A 17,428-nucleotide genomic window follows, 5' to 3' on the forward strand; every position below is an offset into this window, starting at 1 on the left:
GAGGGGTCCTTTAAAAAAGTTTTCCAGTGTATTTTTTCATTTTTGTACTTGTTATCTCTTATTGTTCATTGTTGCAAATTAGGATATTCAGCAGTGATAACGTTCCTCAGGCAGGAGTGTTGGGCAAAGGTCATGGTCAGGGAAGCAGAGTGTGTCCCCTGCACTGGGCCCTCTCCAGTGGTACTTGCTTAGCTGCTCATGTTTGAGTTCCTTCTAAGAAAGGCCATAGTTGAAAAGTTTGTAAGGTACCAGCACAGTAGAAACCCCAGCAGTGCTTCCTTTCTTCACGTAGACATACTTGTCATACCACTAGTAACCTCTTTGAAACACTCCAGCAGTGCCTTTAGGGGCAAAATCCTATCTCATATCCAGATTGGCAGCTCCCCTGTTTTAACCTTCATGAGTTTCTTCTTTACTGATGCAAGTGATGCCATCTTGGAGTCCTGGGTATCTGCTGTCTTCCAGTACTTTTTATTGTGGTAAAGTACACAATATAAAATTCACCATTTTTAAGTGTACAGTTCAGTGGTATTAAATACATTCATAATGTTGGGTAACCATCACCAACATCCATTTCCAGAACTCTTTTCATCATGTAACTCTGAAATCCGATACCCATTCAACAATAACTTCCCATTCCCCTCGTATCTTCCTGGATCAAAAAAATTAAGATCAAAATTTCGGGTGATACAAAGATCTACTATTCCTATTCCTAATCAAGATTGTAATTTGAAATGCCTATACAGGTCTGTATTATGCAGCAAAGACTATGATTGACATTCAGGACCCTGAAAGATTGAGACAAGGGTCACAGAACCTGTGGCCTTTGATACATATTTCAAAGTGAAGAATTATATAGCCTCATTATAATTAAAAGAGGCCTCACCCCTCAGCTGTGCAAATTATATTTTAGTGGATGGAAGAGGGAGGTTGTTAATTATGGGAAAGGCAGAGATCAGCAAACTGGTGCTAGCCAACCTCTGCCCCATGACCTAATAAAAAGGAAGTTTCCCAGTAATAGATACAGAGACTCCACAGGTTTGCACAAATCACTGGATGCTAAAACTCTGCCTTTGTTGAATCATTCAGACCTTCTATTATGAGTCAAAGTGTGAATTCTCTGTTCTCTTTAACATTTGGAGGAGCAGAGCTTGGTAGACTGAGGAGGAGGATGAAATCTAGACCTGCAGAATTTTGGAAACCTTTGCTTCATTTTTATGGATCAATGACCTTGTTTGATTAAATGAAGTGACATCTTCAAAATGGCTGATCTAGACTCAAAACTGATATCTCTGACTCTCAGGCCAGAGCTTTTTCTACTTTATTACATTCTCAGCCATCTTAACCCATTCATGCAATTCTGGGGTGAGGGGGTTCACCAGAATTCCACTTAGCCTTAGGATGGGAGACCTTTGTCTCTTAGGGATTTGAAGCTGCTTTTCAAGAAAGAGTTGGTACCTGTCTGTTTTAATCTCTTAATGAATTGGGGAGTATTTTGTAAAGCTTTTTTCTAAAAATCTGGACTTTGTCATGAACTTTCTTGTTATCTTAACAAAAAGCTTTGCTGACCTTCTGTATATTGTTCCTGTTTAAGCGTGCTCCCCACTGAAACAAGTCATGTACATGGTAAATGTTTCTGACATGTTTAGGAACATTATATTGAAAATTCAAACTGGATGTATTTGGCTGCCTTGACTTTTTTTTTCTTTTGGAAAAGAACATATTTAAATGAGAAACAGTTCCATCCTCCAATGAAAAGTAGGTTATAGAACTTCTGGCCTCAATTTCCTATTATTTTCAACTAAGTGGCACATAAGGCATAGTGCCTTACATAACACACAGTGAAGGAAGAAGTTGGACGTATTAGAAATGTTGATGTTATAGTATAATTTTGTGATTAAAGTCTTTATCAAATAAGGTTTTTAGTCACCATTTATTGCATCATACAAGGACTTTGAATGGATTGTCAGATTTTTTTTTTCCAGTGTTTTGCTGCGACATTTGATTTCATGACAACAGTTTTAGTGGGCATTAAGATAACCAAGTCTATGTGTGAAAATAGCTAGTGGGAAGCTGCTGTATAACACAGGAAGCCTAGCCTGGCACCTAGATGGGTTGGGAGGGAAGGGATATATATACACACACACACATACACACAAACACACACACTTATGGCTGATTTGTGTTGTTTTATGGCTGAAACCAACACAACATTGTAAAGCAGTTATCCTCCAGTTAAAATTTTAAAAAGATAACTGGCTTTTTGTTTTTTTTCAAAATACTTCGTATGGTCTTCTATAATACATCCTTCTGAGCAACTGAAAAAATTCATTCTTATGGTGGGGGGAATAAATAAAATAGAATTGCTTTTGATTTTACTGTGAATGTAAAAGATGTATTTTGATCTATTTTTAAATCAGTTTTAAGGAATAGATACAAAGTCAAAGTACTTGGACATGAATCTGAGCAAACTCTGGGAGACAGTGAAGGCCAGGGGAGCCTGCAGTTCTCAGGGTCTCAAAGAGTCCGACACAACTTAGCAACTAAACAACAGCAACAAAATACTTACTGGAGAACTTTGAGTTCAGTGTTTTATTAAGTTGATTTAAACCACTTGGGCACTAGCAGTGTTTCATGGTAACTATAGGCCTAGGAATTGCAGGTACAGGTTCCATTCCTGGTCAGGGGACTAGTATCCTACATGCCACACAGCCAAAATACCCCCAAAACTTTATAGATCAATTATTATGAAAACCATGTCATATCTCTTTTAATTATGATTTTTTAAAAAAAAGCTTCTATTGGTGCTTTCCCCTGAGATTTTGGTCTATAGAAGATAAAATGCCTTTTAAATAGAAACTTCAATTACCTGAAATTCCTTGGCTCCTTTAATGGGAAATAACCAAATGATTAAGCATACAAAAGAGTGTCGGATGTATTGGAAGCAGTGACTTGTAGGTGGGTGTATTTTGACTCCTGTTATCTTGTGTGATCTACTGCACTTAGAATGGTCATTCAGAGGGAAGACCCTAATATTTGCACAAGTCTTAAGCAATAAAGACAAATGTGTTCACAGATGTATATGAAACCAAAAGTTGGAATGATGGCTTTTTAGATTTTGGAGGAGCGTGGATGAGAAGGCTACATGTTTGGCTTCTTACTATAACAATTGACAATTATTTACCATTTATGATCAGAATAATTAATTATATAGGTTTCCCCAAAGTGTTTTGTTAGCCTACTACTTTTTCTTTTAAGAGTTTAATATAAGAGTTTGGGCCTTCTGTTCAAGAATGGCTTTTGTACAAAGTTTGATTTAAAGCCTCATATGGAGGCCCTAGGCTAATGCTGTTTCCTTCCTCAAAATACAAGTGTAGTTTAAAATTTTCTACTATCCATATTGAAAAAACTACAAAGAAACATGTGAATTTTATTGAACACAGTTTAAAAATACCTTTCAACATGTAATCAGTATTAATGAATTGTTGATTCATTGAAGTATTGATTCAGTGAAAAAATAATGAAATATTTTGCTCTTTTTTTGTATACCAAGTCTTTGAAATCCTGTGTATATTTTACACTGTAGTACCTCTCAGTTCACAGTAGCCACATTTCAGGTACTCGCAGTCACATGTGGCTGTTGGCTACCAAATTGGACAGCATAGCTCTAGAACATCTTTCTCTTTTGTCCCATATCAGTGTTGCAGATTCTTCCACTAGAAATTTATTCCAGGGGGGCTAAAATTTTGCCATCTATCTGTGTGTATGATCTTCTCTAACAGAAAGTTCTCAATCATATTTGTTTTGATCATTTTTTGCCTTTATAATGTGATAACCAAAAAGTAGTATTGCTAAAGAACGGTCAGTATAACTGAATGAGAACTTTAGAGGGTGAGTTCAGTTGGTTGTGGGCAAGTGAAGAGAGCTGGGATCCAAAAGGAAGGGTCAGCACTGGGTAGCACAAATTGAACAGAAACCTGCTGTCCTTGAGCAAGTTACTTCACTTCTCTGAGCCTTTTTACTTTATTCATGTGTGAAATCAGGATAAAAATACCCATCTCTTGAGTTGCAATGAAGATTAAACAAGGTAACACATGTGAAGTGTGTACCTATGAGTTGCTCAGTAAATTTGTGTTAAGTGATTGTTGCTTGCTTACATCGCCCACTCCTAAATCCTTGCTTGTGAGAGGAATAAGGAGGAGGAGGTATACTTAAAGTAAATGTAATATAGTCAAGAAACCTATCCATTTACTAAACTGACTAGGATTCAGTGTTTGTCCAGAACAAACTAGTCCCTAAGCATTGTGATTGAGATTTTAATTTAGGACCATTATCTGGAAGGTTCACAAAGTAATAATGTGAAATAGTTCATCCTCCACATTCCTAAGCAAGCAACAATCACTTAACACAAATTTACTGAGAAACTCATAGGTACACACTTCACATGTGTTACCTTGTTTAATCTTCATTGCAACTCAAGAGATGGGTATTTTTATCCTGATTTCACACATGAAATATAAATGAATAGTATCAGTTTTATTTCAGTAATCAGTAAAAATAGCACCTGCAGATGTTTCTAATTATTTAAGAGAAAACTATCAATTATTAAAATACCTCTTTTTATCTTTTTCTAGATATGGTAGAAATGTATCATCCGTTTGTTTAAGTTTTATCACAAGGGTTATTGCAACTTGGAATTTAAATACGTTTTGCATCTACAGAAGGCTAGTCTTCAGAGTAATAGTATACTGATGATTTAAACTTGTGTAGTAGCTGGAACTAAGGAAATCTCTTCTAAATTAAAGGAAAGCTGTCACTTGGTGACTAAGCTTTACGTTACAATGCAAGTGACCTATTGTTCTTTCTCAGACATTACCATCAATTTGTGTTTTTAGATAGAAAGGGGACTTTCAGTGTCATTAGCCGGGTAGCATGTTCTGAATCTATTTGGAAGGAGGGAGGTTTCAATTATACGTGTATTTCTGATTTTCTACGCATTTTGAGAAATTTATTTATAAATTTGAAACACCACTGAAATGTGGGAAAGCGTGGAGTGTTTTGAATAGATGATTATATTAGATATGAACTTTTCAAAGCTTTGTATGCACCCAATGTGTAGGCCACATTGCTGATAATGTTCTTGGAAATTGGTCACATCTAAAGAGTCAGTTCTTTGCCAATAGCATCTGGTTGCATTTTACATACTTTGAAAGTACTTTTTGAATTGTAAAAGAGCAAACCATATGACATATTTTCTTACCTGATTGAAAGTTGTTTACAGTTATAGATGAACTTTAACAAACAAAGGCATAATTGTCCAAATGCATGGATTCCTAACACTGATACCTGAGATTCTTATAGTTACCAGCTTTTCAAATTGTCCAGACTTTTACATTATTCTAGTGTCCCTGTACAGAGATCGTCTTATTGAAAGTTCTTTCAAGTTTATGGAATTTTGAAGGTACTGACCTGATTGAAATACACGGTGCTAATTGGCGATCAAGAAATGGTGTTAATTGACGTGATTGGCCTTCCTCTATCCATTGCTTACAGCTCCCTACAGGTGTTACTTGTTACATATATAGATGTTGGTCATAACTGATTGTGTGAGCTTTTGATGTAATAAGAGTAATCTAGGGCTCGGCCACCTAGAAAAGATTTGTGAGATGTATTCAGTGGCCTAAATCTAGGCTGACCTGTGAACTGGGCGAAATATGTTCTTGGTTTCCTTAAGATTCCCTTCTCAGCACCTCTTTTTTGCTTTCTTGACTTTCCAGGTGCTAACTTGTCTCAGATAATCTCTGTTGAAATGTTAGTTGATTAGTTTACCGCTTTTCCAGAGATGTTTACATTTTAAAAGTGAGGTTTTTAATAACAAGGCTTTCAAGGTCCCTAGTGGGATAGTGGGGCTTCCCAGGTGGTGCTAATGGTAAAGAACCTGCCTGCCAGTAAAGGAGACATAAGAGGTGGGGGTTCAGTCCCTAGGTCAGGAAGGTCCCCTGGAGGAGGGCATGGCAACCCACTCCAGTATTCTTGCCTGAAGAATCCCATGGACAGAGGAGCCTGGAAGTTAGAGTTCATGGGATCGCAAAGAGTTGGTCACGACTAAAGTGACCTGGCATGCATGCACACAGTGGGATGGTGAAGAATGAGTTTTAAAAGGTAGAGTCTTTGGACTGGGCCCAGCCTTGGGGTCAGGATTATAGAGCCCCACTGCCCAGTAACTCAGGCAGTAGCTGTGTATAGCTACTGACTGCTTGAAATGTAACTAAGACTTAATTGAGATGTATTGTTAAGTGAAAAATACATGCTAGATTTCTGAGACTTTGCACAAGAAAAAGACTGTAAAGGAACTCAATTTTTAATATTTATTACATGTTGAAATGATGATATTTTGATATATTGAATTAAATAAAATATATTGTTAAAATTAATTTCACCTGTTTCTTTTTACATTTTTAATGTGACTGCTGGAAAATATAAAAGCAGTTGTGGCTCACATTTTATTTCTATTGGACAATGCTGTTGTAAGAGTTTACATTGTGTTCTTACTGTTGGGAGCTTGCAGATGTTCAGGGAAATGCCCCCTCAGGCCGCATCAGCGACAGCTCTTTCGGCTGAGTTGGCTGGGCCACTTCCTATTACGTGCTGTTCTAAGAGCCATTGTCCACAAGCAGCCACTCTCTCCCCACTTCTTCTCTAACTCTCCCAGTGAGAGAGTTGCTCTGCCCACCACACCAAATGATTGCTAGTTCCTGACCAGCTTCTTGAAGCTCAGTTCAGTTCAGTTGTTCAGTCGTGTCCGACTCTTTGCGACCCCGTGGACTGCCAAGCCTTCCTGCCCATCACCAACTCCCAGAGTTTACTCAAATTCATGTTCATTGAGTCAGTGATGCCATCCAACCATCTCATCCTGTCATCCCCTTCTCCTCCTGCCTTCAGTCTTTCCCAGCATCAGGGTCTTTTCCAGCGAGTCAGTTCTTCACATCAGGTGGCCAAAGGATTGGAGCTTCAGCTTCGGTCCTTCCAGTGAATATTCAGGACTGATTTCCTTTAGGAAATTTCTTGAAGCTAAGTGATTAAAAAGATAGATTTATAAGTACCATATATTGGGTACCTGCCATGTATCAGATAGTGTGCTAGATACTTTATATAAAATCTTGAATCCTCCCGTCAGTTCTTCAAGATCGATATTACAAATGCCAAAAGAGATCCGTGTACATTGTTCTTTGCCCTGGGTTAGCTGCTGCTTCTGCTGCCGCTAAGTCACTTCAGTCGTGTCCGACTCTGTGTGATCCTATAGATGGCAGCCCACCAGGCTCCCTCGTCCCTGGGATTCTCCAGGCAAGAACACTGGAGTGGCTTGCCATTTCCTTCTCCAGTGCATGAAAGTGAAAAAGCGAAGTCACTCAGTCGTGTCCAACACTCAGCGACCCCATGGACTGCAGCCTTCCAGGCTCCTCCGTCCATGGGATTTTCCAGGCAGGAGTGCTGGAGTGGGCTGCCACTGCCTTCTCCGCTAGTGGCAGCTATGTGGCAAAATAAAAATTCCGTCCCAAATCTCTCTAATCCCAGAGCCATTGTTCTTTCTCCTTTATTATGCTCTACTCATGTTTTCCATTAACTGTGTGTCTGTACTTAAGTCTGAAAAAGAATGTTCAATATGAAGGGGTCTCTGGCCAAATAGTGTTGACTGATCTTTGGTTTCCTTTGTCTTGGTGAATGACCTCAGTGCTCCTCACTCCAGGTTACCTTCCTTCCCTGTCTAGTACCTAGCAGTAGCCCAGACTTTAATGGAGAGGCTTAAGTTTATTGACAGCCTGTGGAGCAGGATAGATAATCTTGAGGCCTCCTGGGAAAGCATCGCTTCCACCTTGAAAATCAATCAACAAAGAATGTTTCAGATGCCTTCAGGAAGAGACACAAGGGGAGAATTTCTCTGAATTCCAGGGCTATCAAATCTTAGACTTCAGAGACTGGCCATATAAGGAAGGGTTTTTGTTTCTGTTTTTAATAAAGGTTTTTTGTTTTTTTTCTTTTAATAAAGGGGGTTGAAATGAAATAATGGGGTAGAATAAGCGTATTGAGCTGGCTGTGTCCTTGACATTATTGCATGAAGAATGAGAACAAGAGAGAAATAGTCCATGTGTTGGCCTGTTTGTCTATAAATTGGAGTAGATGTAGTCATAATCCATGAATGCTCTGGAAGGCTGGATGTGGCATTTACTCTGCTGCCTTCACTTGGCTCAAGCAAGTGGTAGTGACTTTGAAAAAAATAAGGGGAGAAAAGGAAGATCAGAGAGGTTCAAGGAGTGAAACTAGACTGGAGGTGGGCTACAGGGAGGTTTGGACAAGTTCAAAATGCAAAGCCCTTTTATTCATGTATACACATTATATACATAATACTAGAAGCCATGTAAATATAAGATACTGTTATTTCAGGGAAGAAACTGATATACTAGAAAGAAAACGAAATTTTTAACTAGGTGATGTAGATTCAGTTCTCCCAGCTCTACCATCCCTAACCGTGTAACCCTAGGAAACTACAGAATCTGAGATAATCATTGTGTTTCTCCCTCTCTGACTTTACCTTCATGTTTTAATAAGATCATGATGATTTTGAAAACACTTTAGATAGGCTCATGTGCTGTATTCACGTTATTAGTGTTTTTATACTGTTGTTTACTCTGCATCTGAAGTGTTGCTTACCTGAAACACCATTGATAGGAAAAAATGTGTACCCAAGAACACTCACATGATTAAGGGAAGTTAGAGTTAAATGGCCAGCAAGTCAGACTAATTTGGCTGTCATCCCTAGGCTTTATAAAAAGGACAGTGGCAGCCTTGTGGGTGAAGGGAATGTAGACCTAATTGCTTATTTAATTCAATCATTCATCCTTTTAACCCCTTTAAAAACTTGACTTTTGTAGGTCGATTATATAATGCATGAGTGTGCAACCACACACAATGTTCTCTTTAAGTGAAAAGCCCAATGCAATGACTTAAAAAAAAAAAAAGGATTTTGATATAGTAATAAACCTGGTTTGCATTTCTTTGAGGCTCATGGTCTTCAACTTCTGATTACGTTAATAAAGGGTTGCTGTAACTGCCAGATGGCAGTCTTTCTTAATCCAGTGTTAGACACCAACAGACTTACACAGAATGAATGTAAGCAGAATTCAAGCACAGAATTTGAAGTATTATTTAAACTGCTCATCTTGCAAATTTAGCATAAAGAGGATATCTATTGAATATATTCATGTTGCCATGCAGTTTTTTGGTTCTCAGGGCAATCCCAGAATGCATCTTTAATTTGTATTCCATGTAAAATGCTGGGTACAGGGATGTTTTGCCAAATGCCAGTTTGAACTTTACTTGAGATCCATCCAGCTGGCATCCAGTTGTGCTAATCAGATGAGCCCATTTCTGGGGAATGGAATTTCATAGCGGGAGCAGTGTTCTTGAAGTATAGTTACTTTAAAAATAAGTAAATTTTTAATTTTAAAAGTCTCATGTGCTCTATTGAATGTATATAGTATAAACATGTAATATATGTAGTGCAAATACTTCATGCATTTTTGTGAATAATAGCAGGAACAATAAGTTCATTGTATTGTATTCATTTGTTTTTCATTTCTATTTTGAGTTCTTAGGATCATATCTTGTTTCCTCCTTAATCTCTATGAACAGGAAAGATCCTGAAGTGCAGATGGGTTAACCCTAGAAACTGTAGGCAGCTAACTTTCTGCCTAGTGCAGAATAAGCTCTACACTAATACGCTGCTTAAAAGGTGAACTGGTAGAGAGGCTTAGTCAAAGATCACTTGCTGTAAATGAAAAGGAATTCAAACACTGTAGATGGGGATTAGACCTGAAGAACTAATATGGATCCTTTTAAACTCCAAAGTTACCCTGCGCATAAGTGTTAATATACACTTTCATGATCATGTTAGAAACCTCATGCCACAGAGTAGCATTTCCCACAGCATGCTCTGTAGATCGTTACTTCTAAAAGATTTCCCAGGAAAAGTAGTTCCAAATATGTTTGGGAAACTGTTTTCTTCAGTCTCTCTTAAAGGCTCATAATGCATATTAGCATAAGCCAAGACTGAGAGGTATTGCTAAGTACTGGGATTACCTTTTTAAAAAAGTCTATATTGCAAATTGAATATGTCACATAGACCAGGGAAAGCAGTCTCTGTAGTAAAATGTATTATATCCCAGGGAACTCTTGTTTTATAGACTATACTGGGGGGAAATAATGCCTTAAATTATATATTAGCAGATCTCAGAGCTTGTTTTTGTGATTATTCCCCTTTTTTAAAATTATATTTGGCAGTTACTGATATCTTAGCCTAGGGGAGACATGGTTGTGCTTAAAACTTTTGTTTTAAAATGATCTTATAAGACAACTTTACATAGAAATTTTGTAATTTTATATATGTGGTATGTCTTTACATTGATGTTGACATTATCTTTTGGGGGCATTTGGATGTTTTTTATAAATACAATTTTTCTTATACTTTAAAATTTACATATACTTTTGGTAGGCCAGATAATTTAACATGCTATTTTCCAATTATATATTTTTTTCAAGAATAAAATAAAATATAATTGTCTTAAATTCAACTATTAGGTAAAGAGATGTTTTAGTAGCAATTAAAGTAGTCTCTGGGCTTTACTGGTGACTCAGTGGTAAAGAATCCACCTGCAGTGCAGGAGATGTGGGTTCGATCCCTGGGTCAGAAAGATCCCTTGGAGAAGGAAATGGCAACCCACTCGAGTATTCTTGCCTGGGAAGTCCCATGGACAGAGGAGCTTGGCAGGCTACAGTCCATGGGGCTGCAAAGAGTCGGACACAACTTAGCGATTAAACAACAGACCAGTCTGTAATTATTTTTATTTGAACTGGGAGGAGAACCAAAGATTTCAGTAACCCAAGATACTGCCATGTAATTAGTTCTATGAAATGAAGTTTTGAGACTGTCAATCTAGACAATGACACGCTAAGAATAAACAAATTACCCACTATTTCAAAGCCTACTATTTATATTCTCTAACCAGAATATGCATCAGGGATTTTAAGCATTTTTTGCTTTTCATGAATTTCTTAAATGACATCTGAGAATTTTTAAAAATGTTCCAGCTAAATGTGGATCTTGAATCATCCCCAGGTTGGAAAACTGGAAATTTGTGTCATATTGTGAGTAATAGAAAATACTAAATATATTCAAGCTTCCCAGTGTGAGCTGGTGCATACATTAAATTAAACCAAAAAAGCTTAGGCAGCCATGTTTCAGGTTTTGGAATATGTAATGTATAAATATAACCTCCTACAAGAAAAGAAATAGCTCTTACCATTAACCACCAAACCAAACCATGAGGCAGTATTTTATTTTCAGTTGTATTTGGAAGACCATGTATCTGTTAGCTTTGGCTTGCCATTTGCTGAATAACTAAAAATGGCATTTATGACTAGACCATCAAACCCCAAATGGAATTGAGGGAGAGATTCTTTTACTGAAATATAAAAAAGTTTCCCTTTAGTATTATGTTAGTACAAGATCTTTAAACTAGCTCTCTTGTGGAACATAAGGTAATTAGTTGTCTTATCCACAGTTTCCTTTCATCCATAAGATACTGCTTGGTGAGAAAGCCAAAAGATTAGAGTGATAACTAACTATACCAGAAAGGAACTGCTCAGCAACAGAAACGGTATTGAAAAACTTCAAGCCAAACTAGACAAGCTGACTAAAAGAGAGACTCACTTGTGGAGTTAACCATCCTAGCTACCTGGAGAGGGACTCACTCTCTTACCACCAGTGATACTGTAAAGCCTTTTTGACTAGTGGTTCTCAGATGTTAGCCTGCATTGGAAGCAGCTGGTGGGCTTGTTAAACCATAGCTTGCTGGGCCACACCCCCACACTTTCTGATTCAGCAGTTTGGAGTAACGCCCAATAATTTGCATTTCTAACACATTTTCAGGTGATGCTGCTGTTCTGAGACCAGATTTGAGAACCACTGTTATTTTTTTCTAGACTAGGGAATCTTTTTGAATCTTTCTTTTCCTTTCATCCCTTTTCCTCCCTCAGGCCACCCACTGTCCCCATCAAAAGCCAGCCATCTTCTGTTATGGAACTATTCCAGAAGCCTTCTTTTCTTACTAGCTTTTACTACATTGGTTTCCTTCATTTTTTAAAACAATCTACAGTGAGACAGTTTTATACAGTGGAGTCAGTTTATAATTGTACAGTATTTTTACCAGTCTTGGAATTCTTTATACCTTCTCCAAGCTTTGATATTTCTCACGTAAACATCCCCTTTCATAATTTAGAAAATACATCTTTTAAAGTTGTCTTGTTTAGGTTTTTTTGTTTTTTTTTTTTAGGTACTGGATGTGTTTATTACCTGGATTGTGGTGCTGGTAAAATGAGTATATGCATACATCCAAACTCACCTAATTCATTCATTATGTGCAGTTTTTAAATAACAATTATACCTCAATAAAACTGGGAGAAAAATAAGTCAGATATCAAAAATGGAGTCAGACCCTTTATTTCAGGGGAAGGTTAAAACTCCTGTGTCCTTTCTTAACTCGAAGGCTCTGCCTGCTCCTCAGTGTAGACTCTACCAGAAAGTCTTTAGGCAGAAGTCATGTAAGTAGCCTTCCTGAGTCATGTGTATGCAGCATCAACAGAGTTCTTTGTGGCTTAAGATGCTTTACCCCCACTTGAGAAAAAGCGAAAAAGTTAGTTGTTGAGAGGTAGGTCACAGCTTCTAGGTCTGTGAGGTGGTTGACACAGAAGTGGATGCTGTTCAGCCTTCAGGGTTGGGCCATGCTTGGAAGCATCACTGTGTGTGCAACCAAAAGGTAATTCCATCGAGCTGTGGTAATGACTTGTTAGGGAGTTGCCACTGAGTGTGTCCAAGGAGATTGATGTTTCCTCCATTGCTAGGGAAGGACTCTGTGTAGCACCCACACTGGGGCCTTAGCTTCCACTGCCATGCCCAGGCATTAAGCTTCAGGGACAGTCTCGTCATTCTTAACTTCTACCATGGACTTCACGAGATTCGCGAGCAGCTTCAGATCACCTGTGTGGCTTCAACTCATTACTCCTTGTCCTTTCCAGAGAAACCTGTATTTTTTTTTTTTTTTTTTGTTATATATTTAGGGTGTATGACATAATTTGACATCTGTATATACTACGAATTGATCACCACCACAAATCTAGTTACCATTTATTTCAAACAGATGATTCCCACTCTCTGGGGTACTGTCATATATGTGATCTTCTCATTTCATGCTGGCATTTTAGGACAGGAGGATACTGTGTCACAGCAGGATGTGCAGATTACTGCCTAGCAGTCAAAAGTAGTGTCACGACTAGCCTGCTGGAGTTAGAAGTTAGATGAAGAGTATCAGACTATCCCTCTTCAAGGAACTGTTCTTTTGTTATCTCAGTCCCTTCCTGGCCTGTGGCTAATCAGACTAGTGCTTTCTTCCTTTCCAGAAATAGCCAGGTACTGAGTTCTGAGAATGAGCAGGTGGGTTTCTGGAGGATGGACAGTTATAGGAGCACTGGGTACATCATAATAAAAAAGTGAGAAAATGCTACTTGTATGAGCTGTTCATAAACGTTAGAGGTCATCTAGTCCACCTTTCTCATTTGACATGGTAAAAAGGGAACTTTTCCCAGACTTGCCCAAGGTCACAGCGCCAGCCATTTACAGGTCACTTGACCACTGGTTCTGTCTTGCCTCAGGGCTCTTGCTATTCTTTGACACTGGCACGAAGGGAAATTTCGTGGCACATTGGGGTAGTAACTAGCCACATAGTTCAACTTCTTAAAAATTAATGGCACACAATATTTATTTTTGAAATTGTAATGTTTTTGGTGACTTAAAAGTCTGTGTAAATCCAAATAAATTACTGCCATTTCGTGGCATATACTGTGTGCATGTGTGTGTTTCATTTTTTAAAAATGTTTGTTTCTGACTGTAAGAATCGTATAAGCCCATTATAAGATGTTTAGGAAGTATAGATACACGTTAGTAAATAAAAACCAAGAATTAATCATCCCCCAGAGAGCACCTAATACATTACAGTCACTTTGGTATTTTGTTGTTGTTCAGTCGCTCAGTCATGTCTGACTCTTTGTGACCCCATGGACTACAGCACGCCAGGCTTCCCTGTCCTTAACTATCTCCCAGAGCTTGCTTAAACTCATGTCCATTGAGTCAGTGATGCCATCCAACCATCTCATCCTCTGTCACCCCCTTCTCCTCCTGCCTTCAGTCTTTCCCAGCGTCAGGGGTTTTTCTAATGAGTTGGCTCTTTGCATTAGGTGGCCAAAGCATTGGAGCTTCAGAATTCAGTGACTTAATGTAGCGGTTTACTTTTCACTATGTGACCTTCAGTGTAAATGGGAGAGGGGTGGTTTTTAGATCCAGGCCCATCCAAATAATGGCTCCTTCCCCCAGGTCTTCAGATCCTGCACTAGATCTTGAATCTTTTGCAGCTGGCAGTCACAATACAGTGTGGGAGTGGACTTCACAAGAGTGTGAATACCAGGAGGTTGGCCTCACAGGGGGCCATCTTAGAGGCTGCCCACAACGAATACCAATGGTGTCTTAGGTAAATCATTAGGGAAGTTAATGTTTCCACAGATTTCCGACCTTTATCTTATAAGGAGATGTTAGACATTGCCAGCAATGCTTGTTTAAGTGAGGTTTGGATGAGAATACACTCGGTGAAAGAAAAGTGATGTAGCTTTTTTTCTCTACCTGGTGAAGGTAGATCATGTAAAACATTTGCCAAGATTGAGAGGTGATTAATGGGCCAGGTTACCTGAAACATAGTTGAACAAATTCACACTGGCAGAATATATAGCCCACATCCAAAACCAATTAATACATGTACTAATTGATACATGTGTACAGTAAAACAAATAACCCCACTCAAAAAAATGGGCAGAAGACTTAAATAGACATTTCTCCACAGAAGGCATACAGATGGCCAACAGGCACATGAAAAGATGCTCCACATTGCTAATTATTAGAAAAATGCAAATCAAAACTACAATGAAGTATCACCTCACATCAGCCAGAATTGCCATCATCAACAGGTCTTCAAATAATAACTGCTGGAGAGAGTGTGGAGAAAAAGAAACCCTTCTGCACCATTGGTGGGAATGTAAATTGGTGTAGCCACTATGAAAAGAGTGTGGAGGTTCCTTGAAAAAACTGAGAATAGAGTTAACCATATAATCCAACAATCCCACTCTTGGATGTATACCCACACAAAACTAATTCCAAAAGGTACATGGACCCCTTTGTTCACAGCAGCACTATTTATAATAGCCAAGACATGGAAACAACCTAAATGTCCGTCAGCAGATGAATGGACACAGGAGATGTGAGATAGATAGATGTATATATGTGTATATCTGGTTGTAAAGATGGCGCAGTGGTAAAGAATCTGCCTGCCAGTGCAGGAGACTCAGGTTCAATTTCTGGGTTAGGAAGAGCCCCTAGAGTACGAAATGGTAACCCACTCCAGTATTCCTTCCTAGAAAATTCAATGGACAGAGAAGCCTGGTGGGCTACAGTCCATGGGGTCTCAAAGTCAGACATAACTGAGCATGCACACATACTTTATAGTAATATTTTTAATGGTTATCCATAGTTGTTATTGCAGGTTTAAGTACTCTATTTCATTGCAGTAGTAATTTATAGTAAAGATTTTATCATGGTAAAATTTCCATGTGAGGGAATTTAGACTTCATTCTTTGGGAAATGGGGGAGCCATTGAAGAATTTATGGGAAAAAGAGTGATGGGGTCAGATTGGTTTTAAAAAATCTCATTTTGGCAACAATATTAAAAGTAGATTGAAAGATGAAAGATTGAAGGCAGAGAGATTGTTGTAGTATTCCAGGAGAGAGAGAATAAGCGTCTGAAATGAATTAGTAGTCTCAGGGATAGAGAGGAAGAGTCCTGAGAGGAAAAATGGTACAATCAGAAGGAGTTGGTTATTAACCCTGATGTAGGAGGTAAAGGTCCAGTTCAAGAAACTCCTGGGTTTCTGGCATAGAGAAAGAAAGCTGTGATGAAGATCTCATCTATTTCTATAGAGGGATGTGTGGGAAATATGAGTTTGATTTTTCAGCATGTGAAAGTTGAGACTTGGACAGCAGTAGGAGATATCAAGTGGGCAACTGAACATTTTGTATAAAGCACAAGGAGTTTGACAGGACTGGAAATACAGATTTGTAAATGGGAGAGGAGGGTGATAGTTGAGGTTATGGGAGGCAGATGAGGTTGTCCAAGGTGAATGTGCAGAGTGAAAGAAGTATGCCAAAGCTGAAACTTTGTCAGATACCAAGGTATAAGACAATTCTTTTTATAGTTACAATCCAGATCAAAAAAATAGGGATCCATTCTAATCCCAGCCCTGCTTGAGATTACATAGATAGAAGTACTAGAACTCCTCTGTGACTTTGAAGAAATCACTTCAAATCTCTGAGGCTGTTTCTTCATCATTAAAATAAGGAGGTTGTTTCAGATCAGCGGTTCTCAAGGTTTTTTTTTTTCTGCAGGGTTATGTGTAATGTTCACATGCATAGCACATTTCCACTTGTGTGCTCAGAATTATGGGCAAATTCATTGCTCTGATTCTGTCATACAAGAAATGGCAAGTAAATGAGTTATGTTAATATAAAGATATTTTAGGTCTGTTCCATTATATATTTCAAGAAGCAAATATTTTGCAAACGTGAGAATTTTAAATCAGCAAGAAGCTACATGTAATAGATAACCTCACAATGACAGGCATGTGCCAAAGAAACCATACTTACAACTCGCAATCTAGTTAGGTCACGTCCTAACCTCTTCTGGGGTCACAGGCCGTTTTGAGTATCTGACGAAAGCTATGGACTCTCCCCAGAAAAGAATACATATAATTTTTGTATTTGATTTGAGGGAATCCAAATTAATTTTTCTGAAGTTATTCATTCCAAGAAGCTCTTGGAATCCATGAGTCCTGCATTAAATTCCTTATCTTAGAAAAATCTTCTGGAAGATTTTATGACTTTATATGTTGTAAAAGGAGTCCTCATTCTTTGAAAATATACTTTGTGATTAGATAATTGTAGGTAAGGAATTCTGTAGTTGTTCTCAAATAATGTTGTGTCTTAAAGGCATTATTATTGCTTATATCAGAGCTTGTCATAATTAGAAAACAGTTACTTCTCTGGGGGAAAACTAGAAACCATATTAAGAAGAATAAGGTGATTTAAAACACAACTATATTGAAGTGTGCTGTGTGCTTAGTTGCTCAGTCGTGTCCGACTCTGTGACCCCATGGACTGTATATAGCCCACCAGGCTTCTCTGTCCATGGGAATTCTCCAGGCAAGAATACTGGAGTGG

The 17,428-nt window shown here is 38.3% G+C and overlaps 1 protein-coding gene and 1 pseudogene across 8 annotated transcripts in view; one reads left to right on the top strand and one right to left on the bottom strand.

Moving 5' to 3' along the window:
* ADD3 (adducin 3) overlaps positions 1-17,428 on the top strand; it is a 129,083-nt gene that overhangs the window by 20,340 nt on the left and 91,315 nt on the right. The gene's annotated exons all lie outside the window — the stretch shown is intronic.
* On the bottom strand, positions 88-434 carry LOC120873504 (annotated as a pseudogene).

The sequence above is a fragment of the Oryx dammah genome, unplaced genomic scaffold (assembly GCF_014754425.2).
Source record: "Oryx dammah isolate SB20612 unplaced genomic scaffold, SCBI_Odam_1.1 HiC_scaffold_14, whole genome shotgun sequence".
NCBI classification, from domain to species: Eukaryota; Metazoa; Chordata; class Mammalia; order Artiodactyla; family Bovidae; genus Oryx; species Oryx dammah.